The sequence below is a fragment of the Haliaeetus albicilla genome, chromosome 5 (genome assembly GCF_947461875.1).
Source record: "Haliaeetus albicilla chromosome 5, bHalAlb1.1, whole genome shotgun sequence".
NCBI lineage: Eukaryota > Metazoa > Chordata > Aves > Accipitriformes > Accipitridae > Haliaeetus > Haliaeetus albicilla.
In genome coordinates, this window is record NC_091487.1 from 38,111,442 (window position 1) to 38,131,572 (window position 20,131).

General features: G+C 43.1%; 1 protein-coding gene across 9 annotated transcripts in view; it reads left to right on the forward strand.

The window, feature by feature from the left end:
* The window catches only part of RAD51B (RAD51 paralog B), a 498,432-nt gene that overhangs the window by 406,240 nt on the left and 72,061 nt on the right, over positions 1-20,131 (forward strand). The window lies entirely within an intron of this gene.

A 20,131-nucleotide genomic window follows, 5' to 3' on the forward strand; every position in this document is an offset into this window, starting at 1 on the left:
CCACAGACTAAGGCCAATATTTCAGGATACATTTTCAGCAGTGTAAAGTTACAGCTGTCCTACCTACTCTTCTGTCTGTGCACGTTGCTGTGTAAACTGTGACCATACATCTGTGTAATTGTGATGTAAGCCACATCAGGGAACATTAGGGTTTTGGGTGGGTTTTGTCTAATCAAACTATCCCTAAATCAGTTTGTTTCCTTTATTCAGTTCATGCCACAGCTGCATAGGGAGTTGTGCTGCCCCAAGAGTGGGGAGGTGCACCATGCATGAATGTGTCGATTTTGATTTAAAAAAAAAGGCATACAAAAGAATGAATATAAAAAATCTTGACTCCCCGAGCTCCTTGGTTTCATCCCCTCTATCATGAGTGCTCGTTGCAAAGGTAGATTTCTGGTTTGAAAAATTAATAACATGCCAGTGCTAATACACTGGAGATACATGGACAATGGGTTGAATTCCCAGGACTGCTGGTGCTGGCTCTTAGCAAAACCAGTGGGAGTTTTTAGGTATAGTGAGTATACCTAATATTATAGGAATATTTATAAGTAATTGTATTTATTATTCCACTTTTGGAGAGTCATGAACAAGGAAACAACCAAATGCTCTTTACCAAAGGTAACAGTGTTAAAATGTGTGAGAGTTCACTTTGTACTCACTTCTTTCTATCCTTTTGACATCGTTGCTGGTTTACAAAGGTACTGCTCGTGGATGAGGCATGCTTTTAGCTTCCTGTATGCCAGTATCTCTGTCATCAATTTAGGTGGCATGTTGATGGAGCACATTACATTTTTATTCCTAGCTAAATAATACCAAATCTAAAAGTGGATATCTAATCTGTTGGTATTACCTTGCTAATAAAGAGCCTGATGGAGTTAGAGGAGTTGAGCTGGAAATGTTTTACCTCCATTTTTCTCTAAGTACAGTTTGTAGTCAGTGTCTGGATAAGCCGATCCTGCAGTGTTTTGGCCAGTTCAGACTTACATGCCCAAAACAACAGGGTTTTTTTGCCTTTTCCTCTGCAAAGAGTTTATGCTTTTTGAGCTCTTGCTGTGCATACTGTCTGTGGGAAGTGTCTGCTCACACCTGGGGGAAATACACAAAGCAAAGTGCCTTTAATTGCTTCTGGAACAGTGCAGAGAATTGTTTAGACTAGATTTACTTTTCTGATTTGTGCTTAGAGACAGAGCTGACCTCTGCCAGAACTACAAAGAGCACCCAGCTGAGGCTGTTAACATCTCTTAGGAAACTGTTCAGGAACGAGCCTAGCTCACTGCCCAGTGCTGTAGTGATTACAGTAAATCCTCATCTTCTGCTGACTTCAGCAGGGTGTTTGCAGACAGCAGTTCTGATTCGAATGGGACCTCAGAGCCCAAAGAATGTAAAACACGTATCAAAATCTACTCAGTTGTAATAGCAGTTTTCTTTAGCAGCTTTCATTTGTAATACCTCAAACCAATATGTTTTTGCTTGAAAAGAGGACATGTGTGAGTGCTCTGCTTGAGGGGAGTGTGAGGAAGAAAAAGCTCCATGCCACCTTTAATGAGAGCAGCAGCGTCTTCTTGTCATTTGTCTTAGGCACTGTAATCTCACCTAGTGGGACAAGTCAGATCCTACCGCAGAGCTCTGCTCCAGTCTCTGTACTTTGCCAGTTAAGTGTCCTTATTTCCCCAATCTTTAGATCAACTTAAGGATTAACACAAGGATTTACATGACTGTTTCTAACATTGCCCTTGCACACTGCACATAGGCATTTCTACAGTTTCGGTCATTGTTGAGTCTCTGTAGCTGTTAGCTCAATCTCTGCCTTGTTTGATTCAGCATCGTTGTCTCCTGGTTCTGTGAATTCTGTATGTTGCCCTGTTTCCTCTCTGCTCCCAAGGTAGCAAAGGTAACTACTCCCCATCCCTTCTGTTGCTGGTTAGGTATGGCTCTAAAAAGAGATAGAATGCTTCTGTCACTCCTTTTTCTGCATTGAAAAAATGTCCATTGTTTTAAATTACGCACATTTATTGTATTACTGGTGAATTGCATGTGAGCATACTGCAAAACAGGTACCTCAGTTACAGCTCTGCAGCTTCTGTGGGTAAGTTTGATCTTGCTCCAGTTCATATACATGTATATCACAAATGCTGGTACACTAGTTGGCAGAGTCTAGCCTAGAAACTATGTATTTAATACAACAAGGAACAAGATCTCTTCTTTCACCCTTAGGGACAGCCCTGTAGGACATATGAGTAATACAGCTGTCTAATACATAGAAAGCCAGCGAGAGTGCATCTCAAAAGCAGCATTTACCTCTACATGAGGCACATGAGAGCACTGATATAAGAGAGCTACAACATGAATTTTACAAATAAGAGGATATACTGGTCCCTACAAACATTAGCTGATCTTGAAGCCAGATGGAAAATGGCTGCTGGTTTTTTACTTCCTCCCAAACTGCCTGTTTCAGAAAGACGTCTTATTTTTGTCTGTTATTTGTAAATACAAGGGAAGTAAAGACTGATGGCTAAAGCAGGCAAATCTTAGAAGCATTCCCTGCTTCTTCTCAAAATGGCTGCTGCTCTGGTCTGTGCTTCGCAGGCAACAGCTTGCTCTTGGCCTGGCACTGCAGGCAGGAGCCGGCTTCCCCTCCCGACTCACAGGCCCCAGATCTCTGCTGTCTTTCACCAAGTTTAGGGACTTGGTGTCTGTGCAGAGGTAACACTTTCTGCTCACTTTTTAAAATCTCTTGGAAACTTATTGCTGCCTAGAAGTTGAAAGCTAGATTAATTTAAACACCAGAAAACACTTTGGCATTTGTGGATATGACCATCTTTCTACTGTTTTGTCAGTAATACTGTTTACTTTCATCTTAGTTATCCTTTAAACAGTATCGGTGTGCCTGAGATCAGTGCCTCAGCTGTAATGAAAATAGGTTTCATTTGTTATTTGAGATGTCCTTTAAAGTGCTGAAGATGGAGGCTCTGGGATCCCGGGATCTCAGGTCTGAGAAACTGCCCGGAAACAAGAGTGACACTGAAGAGCTGATAGAATGTTTAAATCAAGTGAAGGGCAGAACAAAAACTGTGTAAGCGGTGGAAGGGGAATTTGATTGTTCAACACGTTGTTTTTATAACTGCAGTAAGGAATTTAGAAAGTGTTACATCATTTTTATTTTGAATGTACCGCATCTATGAAAGGTAGCCTTTTACTTGGTGCTTTTTATGTTTACAAGTAGGTGTAGGAGAACACATGGTAACCTACACATGCTTTGCAAAGAGTTCGTACATGTTCATAACTGAGTACAGTTACACCATGGACTACCCTTGCAGATGCAGTTACCTTATGGAAAAACTTTCCCATGCCTAACTAAGGAACATGTTTAGGCCATTTCAGCCACATAAAGGAAATGAACGTACAGCAGAGGTCAATGCCCTAACTGTTCTGTGCCAGAAATTCTTTGAGGTGGTATTTATACTGAAGTGTGCATTATCTGTAGCATGTTTATAAATATGTCTTCTAACTCTATACAGCATTTCTGCTTGTAGAAGCTCTTATAATAACATATACCCCAGGGTTTCATTTATCCTTCTCCCAGCCTGATTGTTCTTTTTTCTTTATAATTCATTTAATTGCCTAACACTGGCAACTTAAGTTTTGTTCTTTTTTCTTGCTCTTTTTTGTTCCTTTATCCCCCCCCCTCACAAATTATTGCAAGTCATTGTGAACTAAATATAGTTCTGCTTTCTGCTTTCCAGATGCTGAGAGCTTGGCTTACATCCTTATAGCATTCCAGCCTAATTCTCTCTCTCTGTGTCACACACATACAACTATTCAAAGCAAATTTATTGAATTCAATGCATCAAGAAAATCTTGATAGTTCTCTTTGTAGAATGGAGGTTAACTTTTAGTAAAACTTACTCATGTTAGATTTTTGCTGGCTTTATACTCAATTGCTGTACCCCGTATTCATTGTTGTGATAGCCCAATATATGGTTCTTGCTGACTTACATCTTTCATAAAAGATTTCATCTCTGCACACATCTCACTGTGTGTTTTAATTATTTAGGTCTCAAATTTTACAGTCTGGTCTAGCAAGGCAAGTTTCACTTCTGGTGCAACTAGAGTACACTGGAATACCAGGGCCAGCTTCAGGGATGTTTCAGCTCAAAATGTGGAAGTTCCACAGCAGAAGTCAGTAGAGTGGAAAAGTATATACACGTTTGAGCCACAGCTGCAGAGTCAGTTTAGACATGATTAGAAACTTATTACAGCTATCCAAAGCAACACTAATTTTCAGGAAAATGAACTTTCTGCTCTATTTCTTTTGTGAACTGGTGCTGGTATCCTCATAAGATCTGCCCACCAGGCAAGTGACTGTTTTCGTAATGATCAAAAAGTTCCTATATAAGGTATGTAATGTTTCTAGCTTATAAAGCAATTTGGACTAGCAAAAGGCACAGAACAAATCTGTAGTTTTGATTTATCAACAATTAGTAGTGCCTCGCACCAGTGCAGTATTTTTTTAAGTGGAAGGATGCCAATTTAAGATCCCTATTTATGCTGAAATTTGCTAGAACCAATGTATTTGGATCTTTTATCCACTATTGAAATGCAGCTGTGGCACACCATGGCAGCTGTTTAGGGCAGGAAGCAAGGAAAATGTTGTGTCTAATCAAAATTGCAGTGGGAATTGATTGGCAGAACATATTTACCCTGAAGATGGAGCTGTACAGCCAAACACAGTGGGTAATCGTGATTGGGGCTTTGGCATGCTATTTTAATACAAATGCAAAGAACTGTTAGTTTTGAGACTTGGTTAATGCACCAGGATTAAATTTCTCTGCAGTCTTTTGTAAACTGCCTCAAATCTATGCTGGCCATGGCCTCTTCTCCCTTCGGACAGCACTCTGTTCCCCCTCAGAATACTGCCTGGGAGAAGACCGAGCCCTGTCCCACCACTAACCCCCTTCGCGCAGCATCTGCTCCTGAGAATTGAAACAGCCTAGCTAGCTGTGAGATGGGCTGGGAAAAACGGAGGACTCTGGCTCTGTGCCATTGCTTAATTTCTGTAATGCTTACTTAATGTCATAAATGTACAAAGCCCACAAAACTTCGGCAAAGTTGTGAGGCCAGATAAAATCTCGTTCCTGGGACAGATCTGTGCAATGCACAGAGTGCTCTGTGGAGCTGATGAGAAGCAGCTTCCCTGCAGGTTTCCAGCCCCTGGGATTCCAGAGGAACTGTGGTCCCAGGTGCTGCTGCCGTGGCTGCCCCATAGCAGCTTGCACACAGATATTAGTATCAGCCCATGGCTTGCTGTGCACCCACTTCCAAAGAGGCTGCAGCAACCCCCACCCAAAGTCTCTCACAACACAAGGAACATGTCATTCAAAACAGAAAATAGCTGTAGTTCAGCACAGGGTTGGCGGGAAGGGATCACACAGGGCATGTTACAGAAGCCCTCCTGGCATCGTGCTCTCCTGAAGGCTGGCTGAGGAAGGGGCGGGGGGGCTGAAGGCAGTGGCCCTTCTCGGAGCCTAACAAGGGGCCACATTGTTCCTGGGCCTATCAGTTGGTTTCTGATTCGCTCACAGCCAATGCGCCATGATCAGATCACAGCTGGCCCAAGGATATGCTTTCCAGTGCATTTAGTGCTTGGAACAGCCCCAGGTTTCGGGAACACATGGTGAGGAGGAGGGGACAGCTGTGAGACAGAGAAAGGAGCTGATTTTTGCCTTCCCTCAAGATGAGCTTTTCTTTCATAATTTGATTGTGTTAGCAGCATTCCAGGCTGTAAAATTAATTTGGAGCCTATCTGGATCTGGGTGAAGGGCAGACAGAGGGAAAGGAGGGTGGAACAGGCAGTGGGTGCTTGCATGGCTGCATGGCCCCCACCAGCAGTGCCCTCTCTTGCTGGTCAGCTGTGCAACTGCTCATGACAGATCATAGATGGACCCCAAGTACTAATCCGGTGTCTTCTTTCAGCTCAGAGCTTTAAGGTAGCTTGCTTTGTCTCTAACCTGGGGTTATGTAGCTGCTACATCCCAGTGGGGTGTATCTGGCGGTAGCTGAGCTTCCTTGTATGTAAGCAGTGATTGGCTTCATGGCAAGAGAGTGGAATGTGCTGAGTGTGACTAGGGACTGAGCTGGACTTCAGTTCCAGGCAGACCTTTTCATTTTTCTTCGCAGCACAGTGCTTCTGAGTGATTCCTGACTTTTTTATCCCGATTTCCTGTTAAACAATAACACGCCATTCCTCACCTCCTATCCTAAGCTTCCCTGTGTTTTGTAAACGGTTTTGCCGTTTCACCTAGGAGTGGCTGCAATTCAGGGAGGAATGAAGTGGTGCCTGCCTGTTTGCAGGTCCTTAAAGCAAATCTAGAATCGTCTTGTGATCCCCCAAGTCCTTCACTTCCCAGCAGGAATTTTCACGTCTCTTTCCCTTTCTTCCAGAGCTGATCCTAGAAAGGCAGCTGCAAGTAGCGTGTGCTCCCATCGGCTTCTCTGCTCCACTACAGAACATCAGTAATAAACTACAGCTTGTCAGGGAAATCTGCAGTTCCCTACCTACTGCCTGTACTTTGTAGGCCTATAAAGTACTTCAATGCTTGAGAAAGTCGATCTGTTAATCAACAAAGGTAATAAGCCAACTTTTTTCTCTTTCCCCTTACAGGGCCCCAATTCTATAAGGAGTCGTAGAAGTTAAACATTGAAAAAGACCTGCAGTGTAATTGAGTCCATCTCCTAGTAGTGTGGGGGCGTTCTCTATTACAGATTTTTATTGTTATGTTGTTATGTCAGCCTGGTTTTAAACGATCTCTGTAGCATGATTTACGTATTCTCTTGAAATATTATGCTCAGCCTAACACATCCCAACATCCCAACATGAAGATTCTCCTGATACAATTGTCTAAATGGTTCCTCTAAAAATTGATCCAGTTTCTCTCAGTTAAACCTTTCCTCTCCTGCAGTTCATTCTGCTGAAAAAACAATTCCCTTTTCCTTTAAAGGGGCTAGTGGGACAGCAAGTCTGCTATTTGGCCCGGCTGCAGTTGGATCTCATTTCTCAACCCCACCCTTCCCTTTCTCTGAGGAGGAGGGGCAGTCTTCATATTTTCCCTTTAAGCTGAGCTATGAAAAATAAGTTTGCCAACATCTTTCACCTTGGCTGTATACCCTCACAGATGTTTTCTACAGCATAAACGAAGCAGCAAAGAATGTCGGGGCACGAGGGAGGCACGGTAGTTGGGACGGGGGAGAGATCAGCCTGGAGAGTTACAGCTCCAGCCGCTCGGCTGTAGTCTGCCTTTCAGAAGTGCACAAGAGCTGCTCCCACCGCTCAAGGAGCAGAGCCAGCTGTAAAATCATCCGCAGCTTGATATAACATGAGCATTCAGCCATGCAGTCTAAGCATATGTAATGCACACGTCACCGTAGCATGTGTGCAAATTAAGAGTAGTGATGAATCTGGCTGTTCAGACCAAGTCCTCAGCTGTTCTTCAGCCATCTCCCTGCTCAAAGAGAGATGGTGCCAGCCATTGCAATGGGGAGAAAAGGAGGAATTGCAGGAAGAATTGTGTTGTACATTATGCCCTCCAAATGGCAAAACCTGGCTTCACACCCCAGGGCTGAAGTTGTACTGTGAGTAGTGTCCAGAACTTAAGAGTGTTATCATGGGCTTTGCCAGCTCCATGTGTCTATTGACTACAGTTGTCTTAATGAATCGGAATATAGGTCTTGAGTACCACAACCTCACAGCACAAGAGAATTTGCCGGAGGAAGTGAAACATCCTGGATTTTGTGGGGGTACCATGTCACTTTGTCTATTCTGCTACATTTTGGACCAAATAAAATGTCAACGTGACTGTGAAGGAGAGTCCAGCTGCTGATTTTGAAGGGAAACGATTTGGAGGAAAGGAAGACAGGAACCATTGGTACTGGCAACTTATGTGAAAAGGAGGAGATGCTCCTCCTAAAACAAGTATTTCTAACTGTTGCTGCTGATTGAACGCAAGGCATAGCCATGAGTCCAGTCAGATCCTGATGAGATTCTGACAGCAGGAGATGGTGACAGTGATGTGGTTGTTCACCTAAGCTTCTGTGTTGCCTCAGAGTACTGCTTTGGGCCAGTGGAAAAGTTTTTATTGTAAACAAAGTCAGTTCTTGTTTAGCAGCCTTGAAAGGAAATTCATAGTGGCCAGTGTAAACCACCTGGTGCAGATGAAAGGGGTCAGGAATCTGGGCAAAACTTAAGCAATTTGAGGCTTGGGAGGGAACCTCAAAATATCTGCTATCGTCACATACAAATCACAAAGAACATATTGGTCGCGTTTGAGTATATCCCAGAGGATCAGTTTCTGAGCCCTCCTGCATATGCTGGTGGGTTAAGAGGCACCGAAACAAAGGGGACCATGGTTGGAAAGATTTGCACATTAAGGAAAAGAATGTGGAATGTATGTATTATGTGTAGTAAGAGTGTGGAACTAATGGCTTATGACAGGGATACAACTATGGAATTAATGTGATTTGGCAGCCAGGCATTAATATGGAATGGACAATTTTGGAGGAAGCAGAACAGGAGCATGTAAGACTGTAGTTGAAGCTAGTCCCTTGCCTAGAAGCTGTATTGAGAGAAGGTTTCTTACGTACGTATATGCAAGACTGGACAGAGTTTATCCTTATGTCATTATGAGGAAATAGGTAAAGATCTTTATTTGTATTTGTAGGGTGTGAGGACCTTTTACTCTCTACTGAGTTGACATGAAGAATCCTTTTGAGCATAAATCCTGCTGGTTTTCTGTGGTTAAGATTTAATTGCCATCATAATTTCATTGTTTAGGGCTCCATTGAATATATTTAGGCTTCTCTATGGAGAAAACAGAGATGAATATATTTATGGCTATCAAACATATGTTGTGTTGGAGATAAATATAATGATTATGTATAGCAGAGCACAAGATCTACTGTCCTAAATACTCTCAAATATCCTTGCCAGCTTAGAGCATGAAGTTGGTTCATGCGTCATGGGAGTCCCAGGAAGCATTGGTAGTCCTGGTACTAGGGTTGTGTCAGCAAAAAGTTCCTGAGAAACAGCCCCTGTTAAAAACATCACAGCATTTTCCAGAATTATCTCATTCTTTAAATATTTTTCTGTGCCCATTGTAAGGTCTCATGTTAAGATTCAGACTCTCACCAAAGTCTTCTCAGCTGCTCAATATTTGTTCAAGCTAATAAACAAATAAAATAATCTCTGAAATGTTATTTGTAGTCATTGGAAGTCCATATCAGTATACGTCGCAGTGATGTACACGGTGGTTAGGGCTCTGTTCAAGGAGAAGATTTTCTATAGCACATCGGTAGCTCCAAGTGATATGCTGTGGCCACTAGATTGAGCTCCATTTGTTCACTGTGAGTTGAGCCATACTCCTGGCAGTTTTTAGAGAACATAATTTCTTCAGAGACATGCTCACATGTCTCTCAGCTTGTGTTTGCTAATAGAGAAGTTCTCACCTGGGGCCAGCACTCTCCTGGCTTTCCCTATGTCTAGTACATGCACTTCTCAGGTCCCATCATCTCTGTTTAACATCTCTGTGCTGAAAGAGGGGAATGTATTGGGGTTATGAGAGGGATTAAAGGAGTGGCAGAGATGAGGGTTTTGCAGCAGTGTGGAAGCTGGCTCTGAATGGGAGGGAGAAACGGGCGTGCAAGGAACAAACCAGCAAAGAGCTATGGAGGAATGAAGTGTGTCAGAACTGTGCAAAGGGTGTTTTGTGGAAAGGATTTTGTCTGTTCTGTGCATATTTCTACCATGTCTGTCAGCCTGAATAGAAGTGTCCCCACTGAATTATCAGCTTTTGCATGACTCCAGCATGTTCCTGCAGCCAGTCCAGTCTGGGATCTGTCTCTCTATGTGGTGGCAAGAATGCAGTCTCTTCTGGTCCCTTTAATGTGGGAAACAGCTAAATATAATTGTCTTAAAACCAGGAAACAAAAAGTTAGGGTATATGGCAGCCTGTAGCTCACTATAGGCCTCCCCTCTTTGAGCAATGCCTCAGCATGCTGGTAACACACACCAGCACTATTGCCCTCACCATTGCTACAAAAGAGTATCACAAGAGCACTGCAGGAGGCTAACATCTTTTCTTTGCTGAAGCCTTCGTTGTGTAAGGGAATTGAGCAGCATCACCATTCCATAAGTACTGCTCCCTCATAAGCAGTATTTCACAATATCTCTGCCATTCAGTCTCCGTTCAAGAGGAGGCGTTACACCTGGGTGTGGGAGGTGTCCACTCAGACACATAGTTTGCTCCATGTAAACCATTCCAACCATTCCAGGCTTGGTAGATATTACCAGCCATGGCCTCTCGCCCTACAGAGTCCTTCCAAAACATGACTTGTCAGCTCAACTCTGGGATCTGAGACACACAGCATCATAGAAATGTTGATTAGAAGGGACCTCTGGAGGTCTGTAGTCCAACATCCTGCTCAAAGCAGAATTGTTGCCAGCACTTAACATGTCAGCTGTGACTTTGTCTAGCCAAGTCATGAAAACATCCAAGGATGGAGATTGCACAACCTCTCTGGATAACCCATTCCAGTGCTGTACTACTCTCCCAGTGGAAAGTTTTTTTCTGATGTTCAGTGCAAACCTTAATAGGAGATCCTACATGCTGAAAGACCCAGAGGTGGAATGAGACATACCTGATCCTCTGACGTTCACATCCATCTCTCACCATCACAGCTCTGCCATGTTGCTTCTGTTGTTGCTTCCACCAGTCATTACAGCTACGTTGTCACATAGCAAACAGAGCTGTGGCACAGGCAGCTAAAAGCTGGAGCTGAAAGCTGATAAGCACCACCCAGATAGTAGCTTATTCACGTGAACATTTTTTGCATCTACTGATTGTAGAGTCACATTAGCCAAAAGAACTACAGAACCAAGAATGACCTGTGTAACACTGACCACAGGCTCTTCTCTGGTCACTCTGCCTTAAGCATAATGCCTTATGCTTGACCAAGGAAATTCCCGTGAAGCTGTGATTTGAGGATGTCAAGAAATGGAGAATATGAGAGTACTTTGGCATTGCATTACTTTAACTTGGCAGCAGCCTTTCTGAGGAGCCAGATACAGTGTTGGGATGGCACAGAACTCATATTGCTTGTGGCTGTTGTGAACCTCAGCTTGTAATTTTATGGCTTTGGGGCAAAGGTGTTAAACTTCAGCCACTCTTCACAGTACAGAATGGCACAAAGCAGTACTGTGTAACCCTAGGGGTATACTGCTAAATGTTTGCAGTATCTAATACAAAACCCAGCAATGAGTCTTTTTCATTACTCTGATTGTATGTGCGGACATTGATTGACGTCACTTCTGTGCTGTCTTTTTGTGTGCAGGAAGCTGTGCTGAAATTTCAAAATTATTTCCCTTGCAGCTCCAGTTTCTTACTAGAAAGAAAGCTTGTCTTGAGAGCTGATAATAACAACTGGAAGTGTTTTTGCCTTCTTGTCACCTGTCCCACTCCACTGTTAGACACTATAAACTGTCATCATAAAATGTATGATGGATGAATCAGTTGCTTCTCTACGTCCTAAGTAGACAGTCCTTCCCACTTTCATTTTTCTACCAGAAAATTTTCCCTTTCTGTACTCTTAGAAATAAGATCACTTTCCTTTCATGCCCAAAACCTATTTCTGAAGAAACAACTTAAGAAATGTTTTCAAGATGATCCCTGGTTGAATCATCAGCACCGTTTCCTGCTTCACCCTCCACCCTCCCTGGAGTTCTCTCAGTCACATACCTGACCTGAACCTAATTAATTTGTGAGGGCTAGAAAGTTTGCCGCCCGTGGTGTGGCTGTGGGCCAGGCAGGCAGAGTTCTCTGTGCCTGGTACTGTAACTGTTGTGAAATCTTGCTTGATGGACAGGAGGTTATTCTGTTGTTTGGGATTTTTTTTTCAACAAATGTCCTGGAAATGTGCAGGAGCACATTTTGGAGCTCAGAGAGTTGACTCTTTAGAGGCCGTGGTGCCAGAAAGATCCCTATGTCCTTAACGTTGCTGAGAGTCAAAGAGGATTAAGAGCACTTTCATTTTGAAGAATATTTTTAAAAAAACCTTAACACATTTCGTCCTGCTTTTACAAAAGTCCTTATTATTTTGTAAGGTCTGTTTAAGACCCTTGTTACACAGCGGAGCCTTTATTAGGTGCTCAGGAGTACTGTCCATATTGCTAGAACAATAGGACTTGTTACTATGCTTCCCTCTACCAAAATAAAGGGCTGGTTTTGCAACATGAGCTCTTATAAACAGCCCTGCTGAACAGTCCTGTTGACTTCTTCAAGGCTGCCTGTGTACATAAGGATTATGGCATTGAGTGCTGCTCTTTGTACAGCCCTAGCAGTCAGGTGTGGTAAGGAAGAATCCTCCTGCCATCATAGGAGGTATGGAATGGGCCACCAGTCTTCCCCATGCCGTTATACCATTTTGCACAGCAGAGGAACAAAGCGCAGGCTGGTGGTGTAGGCCACCTCATCCGTATCTTGCTTAACTGTGTGTTTTTCCTCCCCTCTACTAATGGCCCTGTAGATTTTCCAAGGGACGTAATACTCAACAGTAAAGGTGTCCACTTGTTTGCATGGATATTGTGGTGGTGGAATCTTCTCTCTCTCCTGAATCATCAGTTTCAATATCATTCTACATTTTTTCTGGGACAATGCAGCACTCTGAAACCGAGGGCCTGGCAGGCATGTAAGAGCCAGGCATTGTGTGGACAGGCTCTGTGCAGCATCCACGGTGTAATTCCACCAGTTCATCTCAGACCTAGCTAGTCTCGCTCTTACAGTCTGGAGTTCCCAGCTCTGCTATTAATGTACCCTGGTATGTAACCTGCAGTATACGTGTTATTCCAGTCCTTGCGCTCTATCAAGCTGGTGCCCTGCCCACACTCTCTCCTGAATCTACTGGTGCCTAGTCCTAAAAACCTGCCAGAATCTCCATGCAATTTAGTCTGCCAGACTGTGAAATCTTTTCATCAGTCAACCCCCTTACCTGAGGCTCCAAAAATATCCCATGAATTTCACAATGACTTGTACTGACTACTGGTCTGGATGTTCTGCTTTGGAAATTCAATCTTTAAAGAATTGAAGCTGAAAGCAGCTTTTTTTAAGTTGTCCCCATATGTTTTTAACAAACATTGCCCACAGATAGCTGTAGTTAGAGTACTGTTCCACATCCATTCCAGCCAACCTAAATCAGGGCTGCTGTTGCCCAGCCATGCTCCTGTGTTTCCTCAACACAAACAATAGCATGTATCTGACCCTGGAATAGCATAGTTGAGGGAGCTAAACTGGCTGAAAATTAACATCGCAAAAAAATTAGTTTTCACCATCCCATGGGCCAATTTGTTGCAAAGCCAGATGAGCACCAGTGCCGCTACAAGGAAGGAGATGGGGGATTGTGATCAGCAGCTATAGGAGGCAGAGCTGGTACAGCCACAGTTTAGGTCAGATTATACTGGTGTGGAATCAGAGCCTTTCTCACTGGTTTTTACCCATGTCTGTTCTCAATGTAAGAAGCACTAAAAGTGCATCAAGATTCAGTCGTAGGGAAGTAATCAGATTATTTGATTTTTGGATAAAGAATCTCAAACACAACCAGAATTAGAAGTTATACTTATGAGGTGCATGTATGCCATGACTGAATTTTCAACATTAAGAGTTCAAAGCTGATGTGAGTCTTTAATCCAGCCTACTAGTAAAATTAAAATCCAGAAGAAATTAGCATAATTCCTAGGGAGCCAGTGGGAGTTATTTCCACTACTGAGCTGAATGTAATCATAAGGGTTTTCTGGACTTTAGGAAAGCTAATAAATAATTTTGGTTATATGTGGTTAAATCCTAGTTCTGTTTTCAGCATAAGAGAGTGTGAATAACTAACATTAAAACCACTATATCAGTGATTTTCATCCCATTGTCCATGGATCCATCAGTCCACTGACTACTAAGGAGTCTGCAAAAGATAAATGAAAACGGCAAAAACACTGTCAGGAGACTTAAATTCACAATACAGTGGCCAGGCAGTCCTTTGGAAAATGGCCCCTGTTCCAGGTAATTTCTGCCAATGAGTAGAGACCTGAACAGCAGAGAAGAAATGATCAGGTGCAGATCACTATCTTGTGTCCAACCTCAGGCTGTTAGGGATGTATGGGAATCATTCCCATCTGATAGCAATTTAGGCACTGTTATAAATGAGTTGTTTCTGTCAAGGTCCTTGAGAATGGATGGCTGCATCACAAAAAACAGCTTTACATTTTGGATTAAATGGATTTATGATGGTAATCCCAACAGAAAAAGAATAAGAGGAGAACTGTAATGGGAGCTCAGCAAGCCTCTCAGCTCTGGAATTGATCTGTTGGTTGTGAGAGTGGTGGGAGAGGTTTGAACTGGTCTTGAGCTTTCTGTATAACGAATATTCAACTTAACTTTTAATCAACATTTAATTTTATTAAAAAATGAAAGCTGCAAAAGTTAGTTGCTTTAAAGGGTCTCCAGTTCTAGAAATGTACTCCTACCTTTTCTCTTATCTTTGGAAATTCTTGTTTATCCAGCATAAAAAATCTATGGACAAATTCTGCCTTCAAAATCTATAAGCCTGATCAGTGCTTTAAAACCCCTGGAAGCAACGGCTTTGTTTATCTCCAGAAGTCCAAGAATAAGCTGATTTTGCTATTTTTAATCTATCCAGAAATATGCAAAGAAGAGAGCTTAATTGCAAACAGACCAAACCTTATATAGGAAATGGGTATGTCCCTCGGGGGCACCTAAAAAGTGAATGTCTGAAATTAAATTCACATACTCTTCTCCCTTGCTCCCTGAAGCACGTACTCTTGGAACGAAAGGGAAGGCTGTGGGCTAGCATCATATCCCAGTAGTTTCTATCCATTATAACACTCTGGCTATCTTAATATTCAATTAACAGATGTTTCCCAGCATGTATGAGCTCGAGGTGACTAGTTGTATGTGTTTGTAATGAAACCATTAAAGAGAACAGAGAAAAATTAGAAAAATAATGGCTCCATTGCTAGGATCTTAGTTTGGTTACCAGAGAAAAATGAAGCAGGAGTATTGCGATTCCAAAATTTCACCCACACTTTTCTCAAGAGAGTGCTACCACGCCCAGCCAATAAACAATGGTGAAATCTCGCATCATGAAAGCAATTCCCGTCACCTGCCCAGTGATTCTGAAGTCAGGGTTGTCTTTTTCTCAACTTCCAAATATTACACTCTGTAATGGGTAAGATATATAAGGTCCTAAGCTGGACCAGGTGCATTTAGCTTAACAAAAAATCTCCCCACCCATGGAAAAAAAGGGAATGGCACTGGTTTTGTATAGGCACAGCAGCAGACTCTGACTGCCAGTGCCATTTTAGTGTTAGCTCTTCCACCAGTCATTGGATGACCGCTGAGCACAGCACACGTTATTCTCTCTGTATGTGCCCTGCACTGTGTCGTTGAGCTTGGATAGACCACTGGCCCAAAACTGTGTTCCTGCAAGTTTGGAAGCAAGCCCATCCCAAAGCTCCTCAGGCATCTGCACTGATGCACTTCTGTCAGTCGAGCGTGTTTTGCTGTACTCCCACAAACAGCAATGGCAAGGCTGGACTCCCTTGGTTATCCCACAGTCTTGCAACTGCAGCCCTTGCCCCACTTCATCAGGCAATGCTGTGCACCAGGAGCAAGTTGCTGCTAACTTCCATGCTAACCGTGGCCACCTGAAGAGCGTACCACGCTGCTCCTGTGTGGTGCCTACTTGCCTTCAGTGCAGAAAACTTTGCCATACCCCATGCTATCAGTAGCCTCTGCCGTGCTTTCTGGGCCACCGTGTCTCTTGAATCTGAATCCTAACCTCCATGTTCTGTGGTCTAATAGCCGAAACGGTCTGGGTAACATCCTAAATGCTGAGTGGCCTGCCGGCAAGAGTGCACACAGGGGACCCAAGAGCTGTAGATTTATTGCTTGTAAACCAAAAAGTATATTAAAAAAAGAAGAGATAAAAATAGATGGGGAGCTTGGGGACCGGAAAGTCAGCCAGTGGAGATTAGATGCACTGCTGGTTGACTCATCCAGCTTGTTTTATTGTAGCACAGTTCCAATAACGGCTGTATTATTTCAGCTTTTGTGCAGTGCGCAGACATTTGTTTTGCATTGAAGCTTTTTCACATAAATGTGCTCCATTTTTCATTTCTTCTTGCATTTCCCAGCGTTTCTACTGGCAATTACGAATGGGAGAGGTGGTGGCTCCAAAAGAATATTAGCCAACTTCTCAGCTGGTATAAATCAGCAACACCCCCTGGTATTTAATAGAGCTACGCAGCTTTATACCAGTTGAATCTGCACCAACTGTTCTTTTAAAATGTGTCCCACCTTATAAAGAGCTGTGTTTGCTTCGGTGGTGGATTCTGAAATTAATGAGAAGTATTGGGCTGACCGCGTCACAGAGTGTGTGCAGCGGACATCTTGGCAGGATCCACTTCCTAATGTGTGGCTCTGTTCAGTCTGAGGGACTTCTTTGCGGGGGCCACCAAAGAGCAACAGCCCGTTGTGTCCTATCTGCTGGACCTGGGCTGTGATCTGCTGCCTTGCCGAAGGCCCGCACACAGACCACCCGCTGCCTGCTAGCTCAGTGTCTCGCACAGTTTTTATTTTTCAGCCCCTTCCTCACTGCAATTCATTAAAACCCTTCTGTGCTTGCATGTAAGTGGCTATGAGAACAGTTATAGTGAAAATATGTGGAATGTGTGTCAGGCTTTGTTAGCTGTTCGCAGCTTGCTTCATGGCTTAGAAAGTGCTGCCCTGCCAACTTAGGCTCTCTGCAGAGGCAGAGGAGTTCTGTAGAAATGGATTTGGAAATAACCACAGGGAGGGAGGAGAAGTATTTACCTTAAATGAGATGAGATCAGGTGCATCTACATGCGCAGTGGAGGCTGTGCGTTTGTTACAGGATGGTGGTGTTTTGCAGCTCCTAGAGTGTGTGCGGACTGAAGGAACACTTTGGGTTCTGTGCAAGTTGTCAGAAAAGACCATTTAAAGGTGATTTCATGAGGCAGAACCTGGTGATCAGGTCACTTCCCACCCATGTTCCTACGCCTCTTATTATCAGAGCTTGAGCAAGCCAGCCTCTGCCATGTTGACAAGTGAGGACTAGATAGCTGTATATTTTCACTGGGATTTTGCTATGGTTTTAGTTGAGATGTTTATTTGCATGTTGCCTTCATCAGCTTCTCTACACAAATTACACAGAGTAAATGTTATGGACTGTGTAGCTGTGCTAATGAGAAAAAAATGCCTTTATCTCTTCCATTTTTTTTTTCTTAGCAGCATGAAAGTGGGAGAATCTGCCAAAATGTGACTTTGTTTCATCAGAATCTGCTCCCTTATAGTGGAAGCTGTATGATAAGAGGCTTTTTCATGGCCAGCTTGTGAGCAGTGTGTGTAGCTTGCAGCTCACCATGGACATACACAGATCCTTTAAAAAAACACAGTTGAAACCCCAATTTTGAGACTCAGACTGCTGTATAACCAAAAAGAAGGTCTAAGTTGATCCACAATCAATTTCTATAAGCACATATGAATGAATTTACTTTATAAGTGCGTGAGTTATCATCAACTATTTTCTACAGCACAAAAAATGGCTTTTTTTTTTTCATAAACTTTTCAAGCTCATGAATTTCTGATGACAGTCACTTACAGGAATAAATGGTGAGGTAACAGCAGCTTTGTGTAGGATTGAGATAAATTTGGGTCCGAAATAAATTAAGACCTCCGTAAGAGGTAGAGTTAGGAAATAAGTGTGTGGGAAAATTGGAGTGAGTGAGAAGGCAGCAGGGAAAAGGAAGCCACAGTACAAATTAAAGATTGCAAGTAACAGGGCTGGGTGCCAAGAGCCTCAGAAAAGAAAGGAAAAAAAAATCCTTGATTAGCTAAACTGTTTGCTTTACTATATAAAAACTGACCTCCTTGAGGAGCCCTGAGCCCTGGTCTCCTGGGAGTCTGAGTACGTGCGGGCAAGCTGCTGCCCTGCTGATGGCAACACAAATGCTCCAGCGCTAATCTTCTGCCCTGTGGATTTCCAGGTGCAAATCCTTCATCTGGCAGGACCTCTGCCTGCACCAAGCTGACAGTACCTTAACGTTTTATCCAGCCTGGCAATATATATTTTCCTTCTTTTCCAAACCGCTGCAATAATCCCAGTTCCATTAGCTACACGTGAGCATGTATGTTGAAGGGAACCGCTGTCTCTCCAAGCAGCTATAATGTGTAGGCCAAGCATGACTTTCAAGGGGACAGATGAAGGACAGAGCTGGTGTGACAAGCCCATGCCTCCAGCCAAGCTCAGACCCCAGTCTGAGCACTGTCTGATGTACGTTGCCCTCATCATGATTCTCCACTCCCCAAGGAATCTCCCCATCCTCCTGCCTCAAGGTCTCTGCCCTGCACAGGAGATGCACTAGCACAGAGATCCTTATGGAAAACCACCGACTACACCTGACACATGCCATCTTAATGCAAATGCTCATTAATGTCATCATTTGCGTTACCTGCCATTCTTGATATTGATATTGATATTATTGTCTTTCTTCCCCTGATCCATTCACAATGCCATCACCAAGTTGAATCATTGCTGCAGAGGGGGAAATTCAAGAGCTACAGGGAATGTGCTTGAGCACCTAACACTTGTGTGGGTGTGCTTTTCACTCCTGCTGATACTTTTTGCATGTGAATTGTTCTGCCCTAGACACAGTGTGAAAGAGGAGCTATCACAGGCAGAGCTGCTCCGAGAGCAAAGACAGGGAGAGTTATATATGGAAACCTTTTGTCAGCAATTCCCTCACTTTTACTCACATAATTGTTACTTGCTGTCTAAACGCCCATCTTCCTCCACTCTGTAACTGCAAAAAGCCATAAGGGAGGTTAGCTCATGAAACTACCTTGTACAATTTAATTAATATAAAGACTGCAAGAGAAGAGCTCTTTTTTAACAGCAGAGGATTGAAGAATTTCAGGACTTCTTTGTAATGGAACAAGATCGAAACAACAAATATTTAACATGTGTAAAAATTTCTAGAAATGAACTTTTCTAAATCCCTGCGTTATAGGAGAGTGTCATGATCCCAGTTTTGCAAATGGGGAAACAAAGATGATGTTGTATTCACAAGGCCTCTGGAAGGCATGTAGACATAGAGCTCAGTTCCTGGAGCGGAAATCTGTATCCAGACTTGGGACTATACCTCACTATCAAAAGCTTAGAAGTTCTGCTTTTCTTGTAAAATTGCAATCACATGGGCATCTAGTTGCAGGTCTTTTTCTGTAAACCAAAGCTTCTCATCTACACAAAATCATTTGCTGTGGTAGAGAATGCGCTGTCTGGCCTTCAAACTGCACGGGGCTGCAGGGTGTGCAAAACATGCATGTATTAAACTGTTCTCACCTTCCTTGTTTGAGTATATTAAGAAAGGTGAGGAAGGTCAGATGGAAGCCGTTTGCAGGGGCCTTGAGTGCAAAGTTTCTGGACATGTGAGATTTGCGGTGCTTAAACATGTATTCCAGTATCCTCTCTGAAGAAGGAAACAAAGATTTTAACCTAAGTGAAATCAAATCTCTCAAGCAAGCTTAACTCAGGAATGTAAGAGCACAATACCAACAGCAGAGGGATGTCACCAAAAAAAGAAGAAACAATATCAACTAGTTTCTGTTCATACTGCACTGTTCATCCAAGAATCTCCAAAGTCTTCAGAAATGCCAATGAACTCTCAATACACCCCGTTGGATGGCTGAGTGCTTCTGTCTGCATGTTACAGATGAAGAAACAAAGGCACAGGGGGCCATGCAGCCATTGTGTAACACAGTGGCATTAGATTTTGTGTGAAGCCACCTCACGCAGTCAGCAGATGCCTAATTTAGACCTCATCTGGCATCTAGTTTCTGTAATACTGCCTAGGCCAAAGGCGGTCCAGGGCTTCTGATCTCATTATTTAACTACTAGGTAACACACTCTTTTTAGTCCTTTTTGCAGGGTTCAACAAAAGGGGAGAGCAAATCACCAAATTGTCCCAGAATTTGGAACTGTTGATGTATAGGTTGGTTGA